Source organism: Bidens hawaiensis, unplaced genomic scaffold (assembly GCF_021521415.1).
Source record: "Bidens hawaiensis isolate Kalapana, Puna unplaced genomic scaffold, B.hawaiensis_p1.1 tig00013614_1, whole genome shotgun sequence".
NCBI lineage: Eukaryota > Viridiplantae > Streptophyta > Magnoliopsida > Asterales > Asteraceae > Bidens > Bidens hawaiensis.
In genome coordinates, this window is record NW_027492155.1 from 349,540 (window position 1) to 372,539 (window position 23,000).

Consider the following 23,000-nt stretch of genomic DNA (forward strand, 5'->3'; position numbering starts at 1 on the left):
AGAAAGTCAATTGCGTTAGATATGATTTAGGGAGGCACGAAAAGTCAACATGTGTGTTATAAATTATATGGAAATTTGTATAATTTTTTTTATAACAAATGGTTGGTTACGAGATACCCATTTATCAATTTTGATTTTTTTAAAGTAAAAGAGTTTTAATGATTGAAAATAAAACTTGCAAAAATTTTTACAAATATAGACATATATACCCTCTTTCACTACATGTGATGATACTTTTAATGCATAACATATAAGTATTTATGCGATTTTCATAGTTTTCTACTTCAAGCTACTTTTGAACTGGACACTTGTATATATAATATGATTGATTAATTATAAAGATTATAGTAATATTTGATTATTTAAGTGAAATCCTTTAATTTTTTTTTAAATAATAATGATGATGATAATTCATAGAAGAATAATATGCACTCATGTGAGTGATATCCATGCTCGGTGGACATACTTCAATTCATGGGGTCTCATAATTACAATAATATTACCTCACAATGCTACGCCCTATTATTAGTTATTATTATTAATTACTAAATAATTAACTTATAATAAGAGGGCCATATTTAAAGAAATGGTCGGTTACGGAGGTATTTACCAATTTTGATTATCCTTTTATTTAAATAAAGAAGAAAAAAGGTTTTAATGATTGAAGAAAAAAGCTTGCCAAATGGCACAAATATAATGCAATTAGGTATCAAGTGGCATAAATAGATTTTTATTTATTATAATAGTAGATTTTATATTTTCCATAGCTTCGTTTCAAGTGTCCTATTCGGATTCGATTCTTGCGACAATTGGTATTTCTTCATTTTATATTTGGCTTTGTCCAATTATTTTATAATTTAAGTAAATTACTTTTTAATTGTATCAACTTTTTAAGTTGGTATTTTAAGTTTATAAATTTTAAATAATAATTGTAACATAGGTAAATAATCGGTGTTTTAAAAACCGGTTCAAACCGTCCGGTTAAACCGAATTTCGCACAGTAGGTCGGTATTTTGAGCTCGGTATTTTTGGCCGATTTGCTAGAGCATCGTACCGGCGGTTTTTTCTAAAATACCGGTTTTTTACCGGCAAGCCGGTTTAATGTCCAAGAAATTAATGATATTTGCGGCCCATATTTTATCAAAATTACTTTTAACCCAACAATTAATATTCAAACGTGTACACTCTAGAACTCTTTTTTTAAAATTGAGTGCTTTTGTATTATTTTTTTTAATATGGATAAACTTTTAGATTATTTTTGTTATGAAATCATTTAGTTTTGAATTATTTTTGGAGTTAAAAGTTATATTTATAGGAAATTATAAAATAAACTATTCAACTGGTTGAACCTCCCGGTATATTCAAGTTCAACTGGTTGTACTATTTTTTAGCCTAATCCGGTACGAGTAAAAAACCGATTTTTAAAACATTGTTTAATACTCATCATGTATAACACATGATTTAAGCGGTGTTTTAAAAATCGGTTCAAACCAGCCGATTGAATCGGTTAAACCGGGTTTCGCACAGCAACTCGGTATTTTGAGTCCGGTACTTTTGACCGGTTTGCTAGAACATCGTACCAACGGTTTTTTTTTTCTAAAATACCGGTTTTTACCGGTAAACCGGTTTTAAGTCTGAGAAAATTTTTGATATTTGCGGTTCATATTTTTTCAAAATTACTTTTAACTCAACAATTAACATTCAAACATGTAAACTTTAGGACTATTTATTTAAAATTAAGTTCTTTTGTATTACTTTTTTAATATGGATTAACTTTTGGATTATTTTTTGTTATAGAATCGATTACTTTTAGGTTATTTTTGGAGTTAAAGTTGCATTTATAGGAAATTATAAGGTAAACTATTCAATCGGTTGAACCTCCCGGTATAACCCGGTTCAACCGGTTGTAGCATTTTTTTTAGCTTAATCCGGTACAAGTAAAAAACCGGTTTTTAAAACATTGTAAATAATATATGAAATGAATGAATCAAACATATGTAGAAGTTATTTTAGATATACTATAACTTGATTTTGTTGTTTTTCCCTGTCTATATCCTAATTAACCTAAGCGATACTAAATTTGTGTTGACTCGCTACAGAAATGCCCGTTTTTTTGTTTCAATTTTTAATTTGTTTTATATACGTTAGCTTGATGGAATTGTTTTTTGGGTTTAGTTTTGGTACCACAACAAATGTAGCTGATACCCATTGAATTCGCGCCAACTCACGAAAGCAACGCCCGTATTTTACCAAATACAGAACAGCCTGCCGCAGCGCACCGGGTAACAACCTAGTTACCATAACTAGAAGTAGTTACTAGTACCACAAGTGTTAATTGGACTTAAAATTATTCTAAATTGGCCGGACCTAAAATAATGGGCTTGAAGTCTCACATGGGCTGCAACAAACAGAAAGAATAAAGAAAAGGAGCTTAATGAGTTGAGAAGGGAGAGCATCGGCCCATGTGATGTGGGGTTCAAACGCAAATAATAATTTCAGGCTGACCAGGTGGGCCTTGCGAGTTGAAAGAGAGATAAATATTATTATGTGTTCCAGTTGATATTAGAGATCTGGAGGTGTACGCCCCAATCTCATACTCGATTAACAAAGCTCATCTTAAACTCGTTAGGTATCTATCTAATTTTGGCAATTTATAACTATTCAATATCGGGTAAATAATCATTAATTAATTAAAAAAAATAATTATTATTAAAAAATGTTACAAATAACTAATCAATTACAACAAATAATTGTTGCACGAACATGTAATGCTCAAACTTTCATATATATATATATATATATATATATATATATATATAGATATAACAAAAACTACATGAAAAAAAAAACAATTTCACCAAAAAAAAAATAATTAATAACTTTTAAGGTATACTATATGTCGGGTCACTCGTATATAATCAGGTAACCAGAGCTATGTAATTGGGAAATCGAGTCTGACAATTGGGCATATTACAAATTTCATACTCTTCCTAAACCACCAAAAATTTTCAAAAGTTATCCTGGCTTGTCCCATACCTTAATGCAACGGGTATTTTTCGTGCCAAATGTTTTTGATTTTCTAATTGAGTTTAGATGTCATCCCTAAATTAAAATGGGTGATTAAGACACATAACAATCAAGTATGGGCGTGCATGGCTTGGTTCGGTTCGGTTAATGACCATAAATGAAAATTTCAGTTATTAAAAAACAATAACCTTTCAGTTTTGGTTAATTAACCGGTAAACCCAAACTTTTAACATGAACTAAATTTTTGTAGGCCTTTGTTCAGAATTTTACTAAAATCAAAGCCATAAACATTACTCATGAACTCGGCTTTGAGTTTTAGCAGCTGATGAGCTAACTATCATAGCCACTATGTGAGTAAAACAAAAGCAGCTTAAAGTCATTGTCATTAAAACGAATTAATAAATGTTACTAATGAAATGAAATATCCAAGATCAAAAACACAATGGTCAAAAAAAGTTGAATAAATATCATTTTAAAGTAGTAGAACCTAATATTATTAGAAAAATATGATTGTCACCATAAAAGTATTGGTAATCGATTTGGTTATTTCCATTTATTATAAAATAAATAGGTAATTAAAACCAAACCAAAAAATCGATTACTCAAAAAATAAAGAAGTCAACCGTCATTTTTTTTAGTTTGATTTTTTTAATGAATTCAGTTTTATGCTCGCATCTAGAATCAGAATCAAAGGAAACAAACCAATTTGAGGTTTGATTGTTTAACCACAAATGCAAATTGGAGTTACACTACAAAATCATTTTTTAAGGGTTGTTATATTCAAACACCACCTCCATGGTGTGTTAGCAAGTGTATACGGCTCGTATAAGGGCTATACGAGTTTATAGCTCTTGCATAACAGACAAATGCACTTTATGATAGCTTTTCCAATCTATACGAGTGTATAGGTCCTATACGACTCGTATAGACTGCGACACGCTCCGACGGTATGACTTAATTCTGGCATACACGGCTTGTATAGCTCCTATACGACTCGTATAAGAGCCCATGGTGTTTGAATTACAACCGTGGTAGTGAGGGATAAGTTTGGCCATTTTTTAATTAGAACCCTTAAAACCGGACCGTACATAATAGTCTCACAGCCCAAAACCCTAGCTAACTCGCTATATATGCCGCCGTTTGCTTAATCTTTAACAATAGCGGCTTAATCTCTCCTCTCTTTCTATCCAGACCATACGGTCTCCGATCTCTGTGTTCGTTCATAATTTTGTTTTCGGATCTGTTTTCTGTGAATATGACGATAATTATTGTCGTCCCAGTCTTACGAGCTTCGTAACTATTCGTAGTTCTCTGGTGATAGACATATTAATCGTCTGATTCAATATATATATTTTTTCAGTTTTTAATTTATTTTATCAATTTAGGGGACTTGATTTGTGAAGGATTGAAGTGATGATTTATTTTACCCAGTTTCGTCTGCACTCTTGTATGATGATCTATATAATACATGCACTACCATCTGATCAATCATTTGGTCAAATTATTATTACTACTAATTCAATTAGGAATGCACCTATTGCAGTCGATGATGCAAATCTTTATTTTAAACTGATGTTTATCTGTGATTAACTTAAATTATCACCATCTTTCGGCTGAGATTGCGCCAAAAGTGTTTTTTTTTCCAATTAAAATTTTGATTTTTAATGCCTTGGTATCTGATTTCTTGACCTAATTAATGTTTTAGACATCTCGTTTAACGGGCAGATAGAGATGAAAACAGGTTTGCGACACAGTTTGCTCATTTATTCCAAAGCTTACTGTTTACTTATTTTTTCTGTTCACATTTTTAGTTTCTATTTCATATTAAACTTAAATATGCTATTGTTGTGTTGGAATTGAAATTGGGGAACCAGATGATGGGATTGCTTTTACAGTGATCAAACCATGATGCGGACCGATACAGCTTTAATTGGCTTTTGTGGATAAAAATTTGGTTTCTGATGGTTCCTCCGCTACTGATTTTATTTCATAAACTGTTTTTTTTTTTTGCATCTTTTTATGTTTTTTTGTAGTGTTAATGAATAAAAATTAAGTTGCTTTTGAAAAATATTTCAAATGGTTAGGGATATTGATATACATGTTTGCATTTGTATATGGATTATTAAGTTAATATTTTTAAAAACCTTTTGCTTGTTTTACATTTTTATGAGCATCTGCAATGAGGAATCACAAATGTTCATAAGATCATTTGCCCGGTTACTCTCTGTTATGATGATAAGTGAATTGAAAGTATTTGCCACTCGATTGAATGGAAGCTAGAAGAGATGTGAGAGGTAGTGCAGATGTAGTTGAAGGTCCTGAAATTTGTTGAATCAAAGACGCAGCAAACCAACCTGGCAACCCCAAGCCTGGATCCTGAACTCATAGTTGAAGATCCTGAAATTTGTTGAATCAAAGACTTTGTTAGATGCATAAAACCCGGACACCAATATGAGTGTTTATATTACTTTACCTATCTTTGTTAAGCTAGTAAACCGATAATGACAATTACTGAAAACGCTAGAGAGAGACTTAATTTAACTAGAACTTCGACTTGAAAACTTGCCAATGTAACTAGCAATCCTGTGAGCTTTTGCTTAACATTCTCTGGCCATGACTGGATCCCAACTGTGGGCTACTCTTTGCTGCAAGTTATTTTCAGCTCGTCAACAATTACGTCCTAACCTCAACTTGGTCTTCGCTGCATCTTGCTTCATTAAGCCGCGTGTTAGGGTGTTCATTGGATTGAATAATCGTCACTTATTTGAATTGCATTTTAATAAATTTAAATTAGAGTTAAGTGTTATTTTGGTACATGTGGTTTGACCAATTATGCAACTTTAGTATTTATATTTTATTTTATGCAAATGACCACCTCAGTTTCAAAAAAGTTGCATTTTTAGTACTTTTTTTTAACTGTCTATTTTATCAGTTAAGTCAAGGGTATTTTGATAATTTTGTAATTTTCTTAATTTTTTTCCTTTTTTTAAATGCATTCTCCCTTTTAAATGCCGGCGACATTCACCACCACCGGAAGTCCACTGCCGGAAATTACTTCAGCTCGTCAGCGAATGCACCAGGTTTGCCGGAAATGTTCGTGAACTCCATCGTCGTCGTCGCTTCGTACTGAACCATCATAGGCCTAATACGTCGCTGCTCGTTCTTCTTCACCGCTGTCGGATACTGTGGCGGAACCCTAGCTGCTAATCATCGTCATCGCCACCAATTGAACCAGCAGTAGCGGCGGCGTCAATCTAGTGGTTCAATTGTCGGATAGTGTGGGATACCATTGTCGGATACTGTCAATTGAACCAACATGGTCGTTCTTCTCTACCATTGTCGGATATTGTGTCGGATACCAGGTTTGTCGCCGTCGCTGCTACTAGTTCAATTGATGGCGATGACGATGACGATGATGATGGCGGCTAGGGTTCCGCCAAAGTATCCGACAACGGTGGAGAAGAACGAGCAGCGACGAATTAGGCCTATGATGGTTCAGTACGAAACGACAACGACGATGGAGTTCACAAACATTTCCGGCAAACCTGGTTCGTTTGCTGACGAGCTGAAGTAGTTTCCGGCAGTGGACTTCTGGTGGGGGTGAATGTCGTCGGCATTTAAAAGGGGGGAAGACATTTAAAAGAAAAGAAAAAAGTTAAGAAAATTACCAAAGTACCCTTGACTTAACTGATAAAATAGACGGAGTTAAAAAAAGGTACTAAAAATGCAAGTTTTTTGAAACTAGGGTAGTCATTTACATAAAAAAAAGTATAGGTACTAAAGTTGCATAGTTGGTCAAACCACAGGTACCAAAATGACACTTAACTCTTTAAATTATAACTATTCATTATTAACTTAATTTATCTGAAGTATCATAAGACTATTCCTTGGGGGAGGCGTCAAATTGCCATGGCCACCTCGTTATGCTTTACACCATCGCATGAAAAACTTGGCCACCCTTGGCCCTTACCCCTGTCTCAAAAGTTAGGGCCTGCTCCCACTAACTATAGTATTTGGGTTTTGTATTAAGCTCACTATGTAACCCCAATGCTAATTGGAAATCAATTAAGTCTTTATCATTATCTTACACTAACATCTAATCCCTTATTTTTGACTTTTTTAATAAAAAAATTATATAAATTATATAAATGTAGTTAACTCACAACGTTTAAATTAACTGGCGGCATCACGCGATAACTAGTTCTTGAATTCTCCAAGGGAAGGTTTGTTCGACCTTCCTAGCTAGGGATGAGATTGGGATGGTACCGGTACCGATCCCGAAATTCAGAAATTTGATACCGGTATCGATACCGGTATTTTGTGAAAAATTTGGGAAATACCGGTACCGTACCGAAGCGTACTGGTACCGGTACCGTACCGATATCGAAAACTCAAAACTTTGAACCGACGGTACCAAATCAGTACCGAATTCGGTACCGATACGGTACCCGTACCGAAAAAACTCATCCCTATTCCTGGCTATCCTGGATAATGATTCGTTTCATCCATCCTAGCTTATTCATCCAATTCACCGGCTTCTTGGCATAATGTCCTTCTGGCTAAACGACAACTTGTTTTCTAATGTAACTTGGTATCGTTCTTGGAGAATAGCACCACATATTTCAAGCCTCTTTTTGGGGGTGTCGATACTTACAACGAAGAAGAAATTAAAACAAAAAATTGCACTAAAAATGTGCTCCATTAGCCCTCAGGGCCTCAACATAAGGTAGATCTTCGCTTACAGGTTATGTATGTACTCTAGTAGCTCTTCTACCACTGTGGTCTTTAAGATGAACTTCACTTTCTCATCCATGATCTTTCACTTGTGTCTGGACCCTATTCGTATCGATTCTTGGTTACATTGTCTCTAACTCATTAACAAACTCTTGATGGTCTTGCCCTTGCAAATACTAACTCATGCACGTAGATTTTGTGGTGTAATTTTGGCTGTAAAGCTTCTTAACAATACTAACAAATTGAAAATCGGCAATCTGGTTATTCACTTTGTCTATCAGATCCTGATCTTGGGCTCATTGATGGTCGGGTATTATGTATACTTTTTAGCACATTAATTGTATTTTTTTTAATTGTTTAGTGAATGAACTTTGGAACTTCATACGTGTTATATTGTTTTCAAGTCATAGGTGATTAATGAAGCTAATTTGAACCTGTACGAGCACGGAATGAAGACCCGGGATGACCAGCACGCAAAACGCGGCAGAAAATGAATATTGCTGGTGAGAAGACCCGTCGTGTTACACGACAGGAGTGAAGATAGTCCATCCCGATACGCGATGGACTAATTTTATAAAATGTTTACTTTTGGTCCATCGCGCTACACGCTGGACCTTGGAGATACCCATCTTCATACACGATGGGACCTGAAGATGGGAAAATTAGAGTTTTGCTTATTATAACATTTTGACGACCCAAAACACCATTATGTTCCAGAGGCTTGAAGATGATTTCCAACCTTTCGAATCATCGAGAGATCATTCCTAATGGCGTTCCTCATCAGAATTGAAAATCTATCGATGATGATGCGTGGTTAGTCTTCTCGAGTCATACCCGAGATGTCGAGTATTGTATTTCTAACAGTTTTCTCATGTTTTACGAACAACTAATTGTAATTGTTTATTATCGATCTATGAGAATGATTAGTTTGCTAGTTGCTGTGATACGTGTTCATAGGATTGCATTAACTAGTTTGAATGTGATAAAGCATACAATTGTTCTTAATTGAGTCACACCGGAAGGGACCATTTGATAACAAGTGTCGTGTGTTTGCGATTGTGGATGCCTGACGCATAACATAGATTGAAAGAATAACAAAGCGATGATTGTTTAATACGGTACATGATACCACCCAAAGTGTTTAAAAGTTAAAATTGTTATGATTATTCACATAGATATGGGAGCGAGAATGATAAAGCCTAAAAGCGAGTTAGTTGAACGACACGGAAAAACCACAACGGTTTATCCTAAGGTATTGAATAACACAAGTGTTAATATTCAAACGAATATTGACAACTTATAGTTTCTAAGTTCATGAGCGTTTTGGGGACTTCGTTTATCGTTAAAGGTATAAATGAGTTGAAAATGATAAAATGTAAAAGTAAATTATGTTTAAGATACTTATACGAAATTATAAATGTGATATGCATATTATATAATATATATATATAGATACACACACACACATATATATATAGGTTTAAGTTCAGGAGAGAAATGAAATTACTGTGAGAAATATAAGAAATGAATATGGGTCACTGGTTTTATTTTATGTTTTAAATATTTAAAAATAAATAAAAAATGTAAATGCAACAATAAATGTATTCTCTCTCTTCAATTAATACAACTAACATAACCATAATAAATCCCTCCATTTTCAATTAATACAACTAATATAACCACAATAAATTCTCTATAATTAATAAATGTCACAACATAATTTTTTTTTCAATTGATATACTTAGAAAAATTATTGTTATAAATAAGAAAAACAAATATCATACAAATGTGTTCATTAAATATAAACAATAAATATACAACCTACACAAAATTATATAACCTACACTTGTTTTGAGCAATAAAAATGTACAACTTACAAAAAAGTATACAACTTACATATGTAATTCGACATCAACAATTATATAAACTAAACAAAGATACACATATCCTATACGTGTGTAAGTTATATGTTTTTCATGTGTAGGTAATATGTTTTTTTATTCTTAAAACAAGTATATGTTATATGTTTTTGTGTATGTTGCATATTTTTTATTGACATTTAATGCTAACATATGTAAGATAGTTTTTTGTATTATTCTTCACAATGTACCTATGTGTTGATGGATATTGATATATTGAGTTGGAAGAAATTGATTTTGGATAGAAAACAAATTTAATGTATGAATAAATTGTATTTGTGTAGGATAAATTTTTTTGAGTGTAGATTATGTTTTTCGTGTGTATGTTATACGTTTTCGTGTGCGTGTGTAGTTTATTGATGCTGAATTTTGTGTGTCGGTTATATGTTTCTTATTCTTAGAACAAGTATAGGTTATATGTTTTTGTGTAGGTTGTGTACTTTTTTGTTGATATTTAAGACAAACACGTGTAAGATAGTTTTTTGTACTATTCATCACAATGTAACTACGTGTTGATGGATATTAATATATTGAGTTGGAAGAAATTGGTTTAGGATAAAATTTTTTTTTAATGTATGAATAAATTATACTTATGTAGGATAAAAATTTAAGAGAGAAAAAATAAGTTATAAAAATAAATGAATTCTTAATATTTTTCAATTATAATATTTTGATTAGTTATATTAATTAAATAGATAAGTATTATATTTATTAGTTATATTAATTGAAGAGAGAGTATGTATTAATAGTTTCCTTATTTATCTTTAAGTATTTAAAACCTAAAATAAAACTGGTGGCCCATATTCATTTATCACATTTCTTACAGTAATCTCATTTCTCTCCTGAACCATCCCCTATATATATATAATATAGGGGTGGGATCTAGAGAGAATTCCTCTTAAAAAGAGAACTAAATAACTAATAAAAACTATTTTTAACTTTTTTCTAAAAAAATATTTTGCAATTTTTTTTATTTCCTCCTTCTAATAAGATGATATTTGTTCCTAAAAAAAACCGTTGATGTAGTGCATATATGCACTAATGTGTATTGTATATATACAATAGTGTTTTATTGCATATAATACAACATAATGGCATTATACAATACACACTATTGAATATATGCAAAATACAAATACTAATTATTGTACTAAAAACAAACAATCGCATATACGTAATACAATACTAATGCACATATGCACTATATTGTTTTTTTGGTATTTTTGTATATAATATAACACTATTGTACTAATTCAACACAAAAAATTGCATATATGTTATTCAACATTATTGCACATATCAAAATACACACTAGTGCACATATGCAATAAAAAAAAGTCGATACATTGCATATGTGCACTACAACGAGTTTTTTTATTATTATTATTTTTATTTATTATTTATTCTTTTATATTTTTCGAGTGAATGGTAACAAAATATAAGAATAATGGCAAAAACGGAAATTTAAAAATATTTTTTTAATTAAATTAAATACATACATACATACATACATATGTGTATAAAAATATGAAACTATGTTTTATCAATAATAGTTATCTCTAATGATTTGTAAATATACTTTTAATCAATGTTGTAAAACTCCCGAGTAGGCGGCCGAGTACTCCCCGATTACTCCCCGCCTAGATCGAGTACTCCCCGCCTCGGCCGAGTACTCCGTAGGTATTTTCCGAGTAATCCCCGATTACACCCGAGTACTCGCGACTCCCTAGTCGACCGCCTAGGACCGCCTAACGACTTTTACAACCATGCTTTTAATAGATGATAATAAATAAAATATTAAGATATTCCTAAGACTTTGTAAAAATCATGTTTATGGATTTCCTTTATGAACATAAATATTTACATTAACCAAAATCATAGCAATATGTATATATATTTGTTGTGATATCTTAAAGAACAAATTCAAACTAACAAAAACTATGCATGCAATTGTGTATGAAAATTCTAAGTAGTTTATTATTTGGATTTCATAACCATTTGTATATTAAAACAAAAACTCTAAATACTTTAGATGATAGATTGTTGTATGCATATTAAAGACCCAACAAAATTTGGTTGTTGATTATTATGAATAGCAAAAATAACAATTTGATTATCATTTATAGAAATCCCTAATTAGCTATGAATCTTATATGAAGAACAAGATGGAATTAGGATAATCTAACCACAAAGATGATAATTCTTCTTTCTAATTGAGCAGCGACCTTCCAAGCCTTTTAATCAACTCCAAAATGCTTTATTATAAGTGCAAAGTGTGTGTGTTTAAGTGGAATTCGCATCTAAGCAATTAAACAAGTTTCTCTATTTATAAGCTGAGCTGGTAGTCTGGCACACCCTCGTGTTTCACGAAACACAGCCCCGTGTTTCTGTGTCAGGACCACATTTATGTCTTATCTATGATAGTTGGACATGGGGGCGTGTTAAGAGAAGCATGGCCCCGTGTTTGAGTTTTAGGACCACATTTTTGTCTTACTAATGACAGCTGAACAGGGAGGCGTGTTAAGGGAAGCACAACCCTGTGTTTTGAGGTGTCAAGTCGTCATTTTTGTCTTATTAATGACAGCTGGACACGGGTGCGTGTTAAAGGAAGCACAACCCCATGTTTTGAGGTGCCATGTCATCATTTTTTTGTCTTTTTCAAGAAAGGTGACTACGGGGGCGTGGTAAGGAAAGCACGGCCCCGTGTCTGAGTGTCAGAAAGTTTAAAATTTGGCAGTTTCAGTCCCCGGACTTGTTAAATACTCAAAAATAGCAAATATTCTCGAATAAACTTGCTTATAACACATTATTGAGTTGGTTTACCATGAATAAACATAAAACCACACAATATAACATATCATGCATCGATTTAATAGTTGAATAACGATTCAAAATACAATATGGATCGGGTTTCAAATACGGAAAGTTGACGAATGTCATAGAGTCGCCAGGTGTGACTTGCCCCTATCATTTTATGCCAGTGTTATTGGTAGACCTTGTAAGAAGGCAACCACTATATGCTCAACAGTCACCTTTGCTCACGATTGCTATTAACAACATATACATAGACTGGAGGTCTACATATTCGTTTTTGTTTACAATATCAGTATCACTTGAACTTTACTTATTTACAAACCTGTGAACTCACCAACCTTTGTGTTGACACTTTTTAGCATGTCTTTCTTAGGTAACTAAGGTGCACATCAGGAATTAGGTTTCACGGTTTTCCTTAAAACAACTAAGCGTGTTTTGGGTATCATGAATTGTAGTGTCTGAGCATTTAACTGGGAGATAATTATTTACAATTTATAATTGTTTTACGATTCCGCAAACGTAACTTAAACTGAATTCGTAATTACTCATAGTAATGAGTTTTATTAAATGATAATTTATTTCATTAAATGGTTGTTCAGCATGACAAGTTGCTAGATCTTGGTGTGTCACGCATCTCATGGTAAAACCCCCTCGGTCAAAATCTGAGGGTGTGACATTGCCCCGATATCACGACCTCAACCACGCCCCTAGGACGAGGAAGCCCCCATCCACGGCTTCTATTTTCTTGATCACGAGAGCTATTTCGGTTGTATAAGAATCAGATTTATGAGACGTCAACTTACCTTGATTTTCGGGTTGATCCTCGTCTCTTGTTTTCTCTTCGTAGGCATTTAAACATCTCGGAACATCTGCGAAACTTATGGTTTTGAGATCTAAAATTTATTCGAGCGAAGCAATGATGTGGATAAAACGTTTTGGCAAGCTCGTGAGAAATTTCTTAACGAGTCTCTTCTTTTCAAATGGTTCCCCGAGCGTGGATGCTTTTAATTTTATTCCAGTTATCTTGGCAACGTAGTTGTTGATTGTATCTGAATCCTTCATCCTCATAACATCGAACTCTTCAATCAACGTTTGGAGCCTCGCTTCCTTTACCCGACTGGCTCTGAGATGTCGGGACTTGATCGCTCCCCATATCTCCTTAGCCATGTTCAAATCATCGATTTGCAATATTTGATCTTTGGGAATTGATTAGAACAAAACCGCTTGCGATACTGTTTTTCTTCGATTTAGTGCTGTCGGTTTCGATTGCATCCCAAACTCCATGAACATTTAAAATTACCTTCATACGCATGCCCCAAATAGTGTAATTTTTTGAAGTAAGCATCGGAAATTGAAACGACTTTGGCTTCGTGTTCGATTCTTTAGCCGGCTGATCGCCCATCGTTAACCTCTGTTTGGTTCGTTTATAGGTTACCAGTGACGTACCACTTTGATCCAGCCTAGTAATCACGGCTGGTCGATAGTCCCTGAAGCACGGTCTTGATCGGTACTCCCAAACTACAAAACCGACTTCATTTCAAGAATTGATTTAAAGTGTTATACTATTGCTTGGACGCTGATCCTTATCAAGAATCAATATATGATGATCAACAGCTACCCAACTTAAATTAAATCCACGTAACATACAAACTGACTTGTTTGAATTATTCACGATTTAACTGCTGAAGAATTATTTATGCTCTAATAAAGCAATGACTTATCTTCTTTGCAATCCAATGGTTGTGGATAGGGCTGTAAACGAACCGAACGAACATGAAAAATGCCTTATGCATGTTCGTTTGTTAAGGAAATAATGTGTTCACGAACATTTCATGAACACTTACCGAATGAGATATATGTTCGCGTTCGTTAATTAAGGAAATGAATGTGTTCACGAATGGTTCACGAACACAAATAAAGTCGGCACATCCTAGAGATTGAGACCGATGTATTCATCAATGTGAATAATGAAAGTCTGTAAACGAATTGTACGAACACAAACAAGGGCATATTCGTGTTCGTTTATTTAACTTTAAATGATACGAACACTTAATCAAACAAACATTCATGTATGTTCGTTTATTTAAATGAACCTTTGTGTTCATTTATGTTTATAATCTAAACGAGCATAACTGAATAAAGATAAATGAACATATATGAACAAATGTAAATGAACACAAACAAACATAAAAGAACATACATGAAAACGCTTAAATGAAAACAAATTGACAAATATAAAACCTTTAAGTAGATGACTTGTCCCGATAATACTTAATTATTTTCTATTGTTACATAAATGGACATAAATAAACAGACAAAAACGAACATAAATGAACGTTCATATACATATATGAACGAACAAAACATGTGTTCATGCCCGTTCATTTATTAAATAAACGAACTTCCCTTCGAACGATTTACAAATATTCTCCGAACGTTCGGTTCGTTTACATGTCTAGCCGTGGATGGCAATTAGTTTATAGTTAATCGACGTGTTTGATACCAATTCAAGAACAGAATTGGTAACACAAATCGTTGGCAAACACCCAAACGTTTTACTGTATTAAGAGACTCACTCAAAACCAATGTTTTCATAACTGGATCAGACATCGAATCGGACAGGCTACCTCACCGGTTCAACAGGTCAGAATGGTTGAACAACTTTTGTCCCAAAAATACGGCTAAGGCTAAAAAAATTTTAAATTTTGAAAAATTAATTTTTTTCCATAGTAATCCGGTTTAACCGGTTCGGTTCTCTGGTCGGACGGGTGAACCACTTTGAACTTGCCGGTTTTTTAAGAACCGAGCGAACTATATAGAACCAGATTGCTCAAGTGACCAAATCTCAGTCAGACCGATCAAACCGACCCAGTCTTAAAAACAATGCTCGAAACTTAATTACAATAATGAAACACTACATGGTTTTTATAGACCATGTAAAAACTTGGGTTTTCCACGTACAAATTTATACATGTTACCTGACTCATTTTATGATTCGGAAAATTTTAACACTGAAAAGTTTCACGTTTATTGAGGAATTTCTATACAATTTATATTTATTTATTAGATTTATTTAACATATATATATAACTTTGGAAAATATACATTTATAGCCCAAAACTAATTATAATCCCTTATTGTTTCCATCACAATTCTCCAGGGACTAAAAGGCAATTTTTACATATTCTTTTATAACCCAATTAACCAGATCTGTAATCCATTAACCCATGACCCGTTTAACCATACCCGTGACCCGCTTAGATTACTTGAGCCATAATTATCGATCTAAACTAGGAATTGAATCAAGTTTTTGATTTTCCTTACTATCATCGGCCTAATTAACTCAATGAATTAGGAAACAAGATCATCTATAACGCGTAAACGATATATTATGAACCGTCTTAAACCTGAAATCAATTACATATCTTAGGACTGATTATAATTCAATTGTTCTTCTCTGCATCTCCTATATAACTCAAAAATCAAAACCCCTAACCCTAATTGCATTAATCTTGGCCGTAACCCTCTGTTTGATCCTGTTCTTGCCGCCGGCGACTGAGTTCGCCGTTCTCTCTGGTTTCATCTTCTTTCAAGGTAATTGAAATACATATACTGCTCGTCGATCATCAATAATCATAAGCCTTAACTCAATTTAAACCATTGTTGACCAGATTGAACGATTAGAGAATTAGGGTTCCTGGTTCAAACTGGATTCTAATTACCATTATATAAATAATACCGTTTTCATTCCATTAACAATTGACACACCAGCGTGAGTGGCTGGTGTGTGTGTGTTAAGTCTTTGAGCCGTCCACTGGCGCGGGTTCGAGTCCCAACCAGCAATATTTTTGGTGATTTTATTTTTTTTTATTGTTTTTACTTTGTTTTAATGATTTATAATATATTATAATTAATATTAAATATTAAATAAACAATATTTTATTAAAACGACATCATAAAGTTAAAACGTTTTGTGTAAATCAATCTCATTACAAGTTTTCGTATATATATATATGTATTATGAATATATATATATATATATATATATATATATATATATATATAATAAATCATCATTATTTTATTAAAAACCGACACTAATATTGATGTTTCTCGTTGTAAAATGTCTTTATAAATTTGCTCATATTTATTAGATATATATATATATATATATGTATGTATTATTTTTAAAACAAAACTATATAAATTTATTAAACGTATTAAAAGTGTTATCTATATTTATATCATTAGATCTTCGTTAAGAATTTACAAGAATAAAAATTTTATGATAAATATTTAATTAAAACGTTTATCATTATAAAATATCTTAACTCATATTTATTTAAGCTGATTATTCGTAAATCCGATTTTATGACAAACAATGATTATTATAATAGTAACTAATAGTATTGTTTTTGCAATAATAATAATAATAATCTGTAGGATCAATCGTTCAATACATAACGTACCAATCATAATTGTAACTTAATCCATATCGAAATCCTAAATTCGTTATACGTATTATATCATTTATAATTCACTCATAATGTTATTTAATTAGGATTCTTGTCGAGGAGTGTGATTATCGTTTTCTTGTCGTATTCATTCTCGTTTGGCTTATTCGATCAGGTGAGTTTATCATTCCCCTATTTAACTTTTCTAAACGTTTTGGGGACATATCCGTACGTATTCGCATTTCATACTATATATATATATTCAAACAAATGCATATGTGTAGTGACTTAATCAAACATACGTGCTACTTGCTTACTTGTGTTACCATTCAATCAATCGTATATTGGGATTACTAGTCAATCAATCATATAGCCGGTGTTCCTGCTGGTGACCAACGCCCGATTCGCTTGGCAACGGTCTACATACTTGTTTATGGTTTGATTATATTTACCGCATTTAACATGTTATGCCTATTTATATTGTTGTGTCAAAACTGGTGATATTCTCACTCAACTTTATGTTGACAAAACTCCATTTTATACGCATATGTAGGTTGCTCGTATTGAAGATTGAAGTTTTAACATGTAGACAAGACCTTAGGATATAATCAAGTTAACCTTTATTTGAGCTTATATTTGTATGTTTAAATTGTTTATTATATTTGGATTTTGTGTGTATAATTGAAATAAAATAATTAATTAGATATTGTCACATTTATATCATGATAGTATCTTCGAGCTGTGAGCAATCGGATCACGTCCCAACATTTTGGCCTTAGGTTAAGGTGTGACAGACCAAACCTAAACATGTTTGTATATATCTAAGATTTCTAAAGAATAGGTAAATTAACTAAAATAAACCTGACAACCTAAATCGAATGTATTAGAAAGTATTATAATTCATATATAACTTATGCGTTACTCGTCAAGTTACTTGCCTTATATTCCAAAACTTTGAATAGAAATTGCCAACAATGTTATCAACATCCCTAAGTAGTTTAAGTTCGTCACCCATTACCAATTGACATCACAAATTCACAATCGGTTTTCTTAATCACATCTCGGCTAATTTGATGAACCCCTAGTGACCAATATTATTAACTTATTGTCAAAGGTTACATGAGTGCTGTCTTAGCAGTTAGCCCTCTCCTATTAAATTATCAATTATTTGACATCAGTCCATTCCATCCAATATTTAAAATTCGTCCCAAAGAAAAACTTTCCCTTTAACTTTAAACAAATCAAACATCTCGTCTTTCAATAAAACTTTCTTCAAACACCATCATCACACCCAATCGTCACCAAACGGTCAAATCCTCCCCATCTCTAAAGCCTCTATTTTTCTTAACTTCATCAATGCCCGATCACCACCTCACATAACCACCAACATGAGGAATAATATTAATATTAATATTAATATCATCATCGGCATCATCAAAGACAAACTCTCACTTACAAAACTCACTCTCTTATCAAACCCCAACACTTCACACCTCCACACCGCCGTCCTCCGCACCACCACCCACTCACCATCCACCCCACCAAACACCCACCACCTAACCACCCTATTATCCCTCGGTGACAGCTCACGCGCCACCGCTTCCATCATAATCCACTCCTTAACCAACCGCCTTCACCGCACTCGCAACGCCCACGTGGCCCTAAAGTGCCTATACACCATCCACCACATCATCAAACACGGCCCCTTTATATTGAAAGACCAACTCTCCGTGTCCACCAACGGCCGTAACAACCTTAAACTCTCCAGTTTCCATGACCACTCATCCAACACCACGTGGGTGTTGTCCGTTTACGTCCGCTGGTACGCCCTATACATCGAAACGCTTATTTCCACGTCGAAAAACATGGAGTTTGTCACGTTACTAGAGAAAGAGAAACAACAAGACATGTTGGCTTCGTTTATGAACTCCGTTTTGATTAATGAGTTTGGATTGTTGGTCGGTGTGATCGAAGAAATATGCAAAGTTCCGGATAATTTGTTGGTGGAGAGATGTAGGCTGATTAATTGTGTTATGGAGTTTTTAGCAAGTGATTATTTAATGATGGTTAATGAGATTTTGGTCCGTGTTAGTGAGTTTAAAGAACGGGTTGAGTTGCTGAGTTACAGTGACTCGGTTGAGTTGGTTTCTGGTTTGGCTAGGTTAATATCTTGCAAAGAGAAGTTGTTACAGTTATTCCGCATGAAAAAGACATCGGTTGAGACCCTTTGGGAAATGATTGAAGAACTGAATAATACAATTGGGAGGGTCAAGTTTTGAGTCGACTCAGTTTGGTTACCGAGTTGTAAGACCAAGTGACTCCGTTTGGTGTTTGATTGTTGTTTGACTGTTAGCATATGTTGTTTTTGGGTGACGTGGCCAAAGGGCGTACAAATCCACGTGGTAATAGTCATGCAAGAGTCAATCTAGTGAAAGATTTGTTTATTTTCTTCCTTTATGTTTATAAATTTGCAAGTGAAATTAATTATGTAAAAGAGAATTATTTCGAATTAATATATCTTCGTAATTAGGAGATAGGACTAATTTAAATATTGCCTCTCGTATTAAGACGCTATATAAAATTGATATCTGTCAATGTTTTTTTTGGGCTGCATATAAAATAATGTAATATACTAAAAGAACATGGATAAATAAAGTATACTAAAAGAAAATGGGTTCGTTGTTACGTGTTTGGATGCAGAAATTAATGAAGTAGGTTGGAAAGTTTTATTATTCATCCTAATTAATAATAAATTTTCTATGGCGGGTTGCCGAAAGTCATTAATCATTTATTTTAAATAAAAGTTAAGCTCATAATTTTGGACTTCGTTTTTCACTTTTTTCCACTTGCTGCGTCACAAACAAACAATACCAATGTTTTCAGATCCGGCCCGGAGGTTGACCCGGATGTCTTACCAGAGTAAAGATCCGACCGACCCTGGAGAGCAATAAAAACGTACAACATACAAAAAATTATATAACCTACACTTGTTTTTATCAATAAAAACGTACAACATACAAAAAAGTATACAATTTACATATGTAATTCGACATCAACAATTATATATAAACTAGAAAAAGATACACACATCCAATACGTGTGTAGGTTGTTTTTTGTGTGTAGGTAATATGTTTTCTTATTCTTAGAACAAGTGTATGTTACATGTTTTTGTGTAGGTTGTATATTTTTATTGACATTTAATGCTAACATATGTAAGATAGTTTTTGTATTATTCATCACAATGTACCTACGTGTTATGGATATTGATATATTGAGTTGAAAGAAATTGGTTTTGGATAGAAAACATATTTAATATATGAATAAATTGTATTTCAATGTGTAGGATAAAATTTTTGAGTGTAGGTTATATATTTTTCGTGTGTAGGTTATACGTTTTCGTGTGCGTGTGTAGTTTATTGATGCTGAATTTTGTGTGTCGGTTATATGTTTTTCATGTGTAGGTTATATGTTTTCTTATTCTTAGAACTAGTGTAGGTTATATGTTTTTCTGTAGGTTGTGTACATTTTTGTTGCTATTTAATATAAACACGTGTAAGATAGTTTTTTGTACTATTCATCACAATGTAAATACGTGTTGATGGATATTAATATATTGAGTTGGAAGAAATTTTAATGTATGAATAAATTGTACTTGTGTAGCATAAAAATTAAAGAGATAAAAAAAATAAGTTATAAAAATAAATGAATTCTTAATATTTTCCAATTAAAATAATTTGATTAGTTATATTAATTAAATAGATAACTATTATATTTGTTAGTTATATTAATTGAAGATAGAGCATGCATTAATACTTTCCTCATTTATCTTTAAGCATTTAAAACCTAAATTAAAATTAGTGGCCCATATTCATTTTTTCTTGAACCGTCCCATATATATATACATATATGTGTGTGTGTGTGTGTGTGTGTGTATATATAGAGTAAGGTTAAAATAAGAAGTGAATATTTCATAAGAAGTGTAAGAAAAGATCTGAACCATTGAATTGATTATAACACACGGGGGTATGATCGTTCATAATTCTTTTATTTATTTTTGGAATAAATTCTTTTATTATTTTTTGAAATGCATTTAAGTATCCTCTTCTCTCTGCTTTCACCTTTCAATACCAGATTACCATCAGTTCATGGCTTCCATTATTTTCCGGCGACTCCATCTAAAAACACCTCACCGCCCAGTGCCGCCACGGTCCTCATAACACGCCACCGTCCTCAATACACCGTCCTCACCTGCCACCGTCCTCATAACATCAGTTCATGGCTTTCATGGTTTTTCGGCGACCGAATACACCCCTTTCTGCCATGCGCACCGCTGGTGACTCCATCCAGATACACACCATTGCGCACCAGATACACACCATTGCGCACCGCTGCCACCCCCACTTCACGGCATCGCTGCCACCGCAGCCGCCGCTTCGTTCAGCCATCCATCGCCACCATCGTGTTCGTCCACCGGAAGTCACCACCACTGCCCACTCCCCCACCGTCGCGTTCAGCCTGCCACCATTGCGTTTAACCACCAGAAAGTTATGATTTTATGCTAAATGGGTTGATTCGTTTGTATGTTGTTTGTGGTTGGTTAGACGGGTGGGTGATGGCGATGTTGTGGTTTAGCGGAGTGCCAACACCGGAGTTAGGATGTTATGTGGATTGCAGTGATAAATGGGTATGTGAAGTTGGGTAAAGTGTAGGTTGCACGCCAACTGTTTGATAAAATGCCGAAGGGGAATAACGTGTCGTGGAGTGGATTAGTGTGTTTCTGTTAATAAAAGTGTGTTTGTAGGTTGCACGCCAACTGTTTGATTAAATACCAAAGAGGAATAACGTGTTGTGGAGTGGATTAGTGTGTTTTTGTTAATAAAAGTGTGTTTGTAGGTTGCACGCCAACTGTTTGATTAAATGCCGAAGAGGAATAACGTGTCGTGGAGTGGATTAGTATGTTTTTGTTAATAAAAGTGTGTTTTTTGTTCTTGATATTCTTGGCGTTCTTGATATTCTTGGTGTTGTGCTTTAAATTTTGATTAAAATATGGTGTTTTTTTAAAATTTTGATTATTTCTTATTAAAACACACTGTTATATATCTTGTTATGTTTTTGATGGTGTGTTTTAAATTTGGATTAAAAAATGATAATTATAGATTGATAATGCTTTCATATAAAATATAACACACTTTGACCATAATACCCCTAGAGTGTTATAAAGCAGATATTAAAATAAAACACACCGCCTAAAAAACACACTTTCAATATAGACCATTAGATCACTTAATCTAACGCACCAGATTACTTCTTACACTTTTTAGACACAGCTCACCTTCTTATTATAACTCCACCCTATATATATATATAAATGAAAGCCCTAAAATCTTACGTGTCGCGATGTGGTCGCTCCCCCCTTTTATAGAACCCACCGGATTGCTTGATTTTTAAATAGAGGTCTTTCATTGATTTAACCCACATTCATGGATATGAGTCTTACCAAAACCAGATAGCTCTTGAACGGGTTATAACATCTCATTACATTAAAAATTAATCTCATCAAATATTTGATATGAAAATCTTATAAAATAGGGATATACTAAAAATTAATATCCTATTTAATTTAAAAAAGATATTATTTATAATTAAGAAACAATTTTATAATAAAAAAATAAACGGGTAATAGGTATCACCAAACCTAGATGACTTTTAAACCGGATTATAACATATCATTTATTTGTGAAACCATTTTATCATCAAACCTCAAGTATATTAATTATTAACTTTCTTACAATAAATTAAATTAAAATCTATATATATATATATATATATATATATATATATATATGGTTGAGTTATTCTACAAAGGCTAACAAAAATGAAAAGTGTGAGAAGCCATAGTTGATTGACATGTGTCAAGTGGGACCAAAGGTAAAAGGGTATAAAAGTAATACTACATATTTTCTCTATTCACATATAAGTCACATGCAAATTCCCCTATTATTTTAAAACGTCAATAACTTTTTCATGCAACATTTTTTTTATATTTCACCAT

The 23,000-nt window shown here is 33.1% G+C and overlaps 3 non-coding genes and 1 pseudogene across 3 annotated transcripts; all 4 read left to right on the plus strand.

The window, feature by feature from the left end:
* The first annotated feature begins 4,278 nt into the window (after window positions 1-4,278).
* Window positions 4,279-4,368, plus strand: LOC143544540 (small nucleolar RNA U31b). The gene has a single exon (XR_013137270.1). It is a non-coding gene; the product is annotated as a small nucleolar RNA U31b (small nucleolar RNA).
* Window positions 4,369-4,430: 62 nt separating this feature from the next.
* On the plus strand, window positions 4,431-4,517 carry LOC143544538 (small nucleolar RNA Z195/SNORD33/SNORD32 family). Its single transcript, XR_013137268.1, has one exon. It is a non-coding gene; the product is annotated as a small nucleolar RNA Z195/SNORD33/SNORD32 family (small nucleolar RNA).
* Window positions 4,518-4,565: 48 nt separating this feature from the next.
* LOC143544539 (small nucleolar RNA Z196/R39/R59 family) lies at window positions 4,566-4,651 on the plus strand. The gene has a single exon (XR_013137269.1). It is a non-coding gene; the product is annotated as a small nucleolar RNA Z196/R39/R59 family (small nucleolar RNA).
* A 13,670-nt stretch (window positions 4,652-18,321) lies between these two features.
* Window positions 18,322-19,227, plus strand: LOC143544529 (putative clathrin assembly protein At4g40080 pseudogene; annotated as a pseudogene).
* The last annotated feature ends 3,773 nt before the right edge of the window (window positions 19,228-23,000 follow it).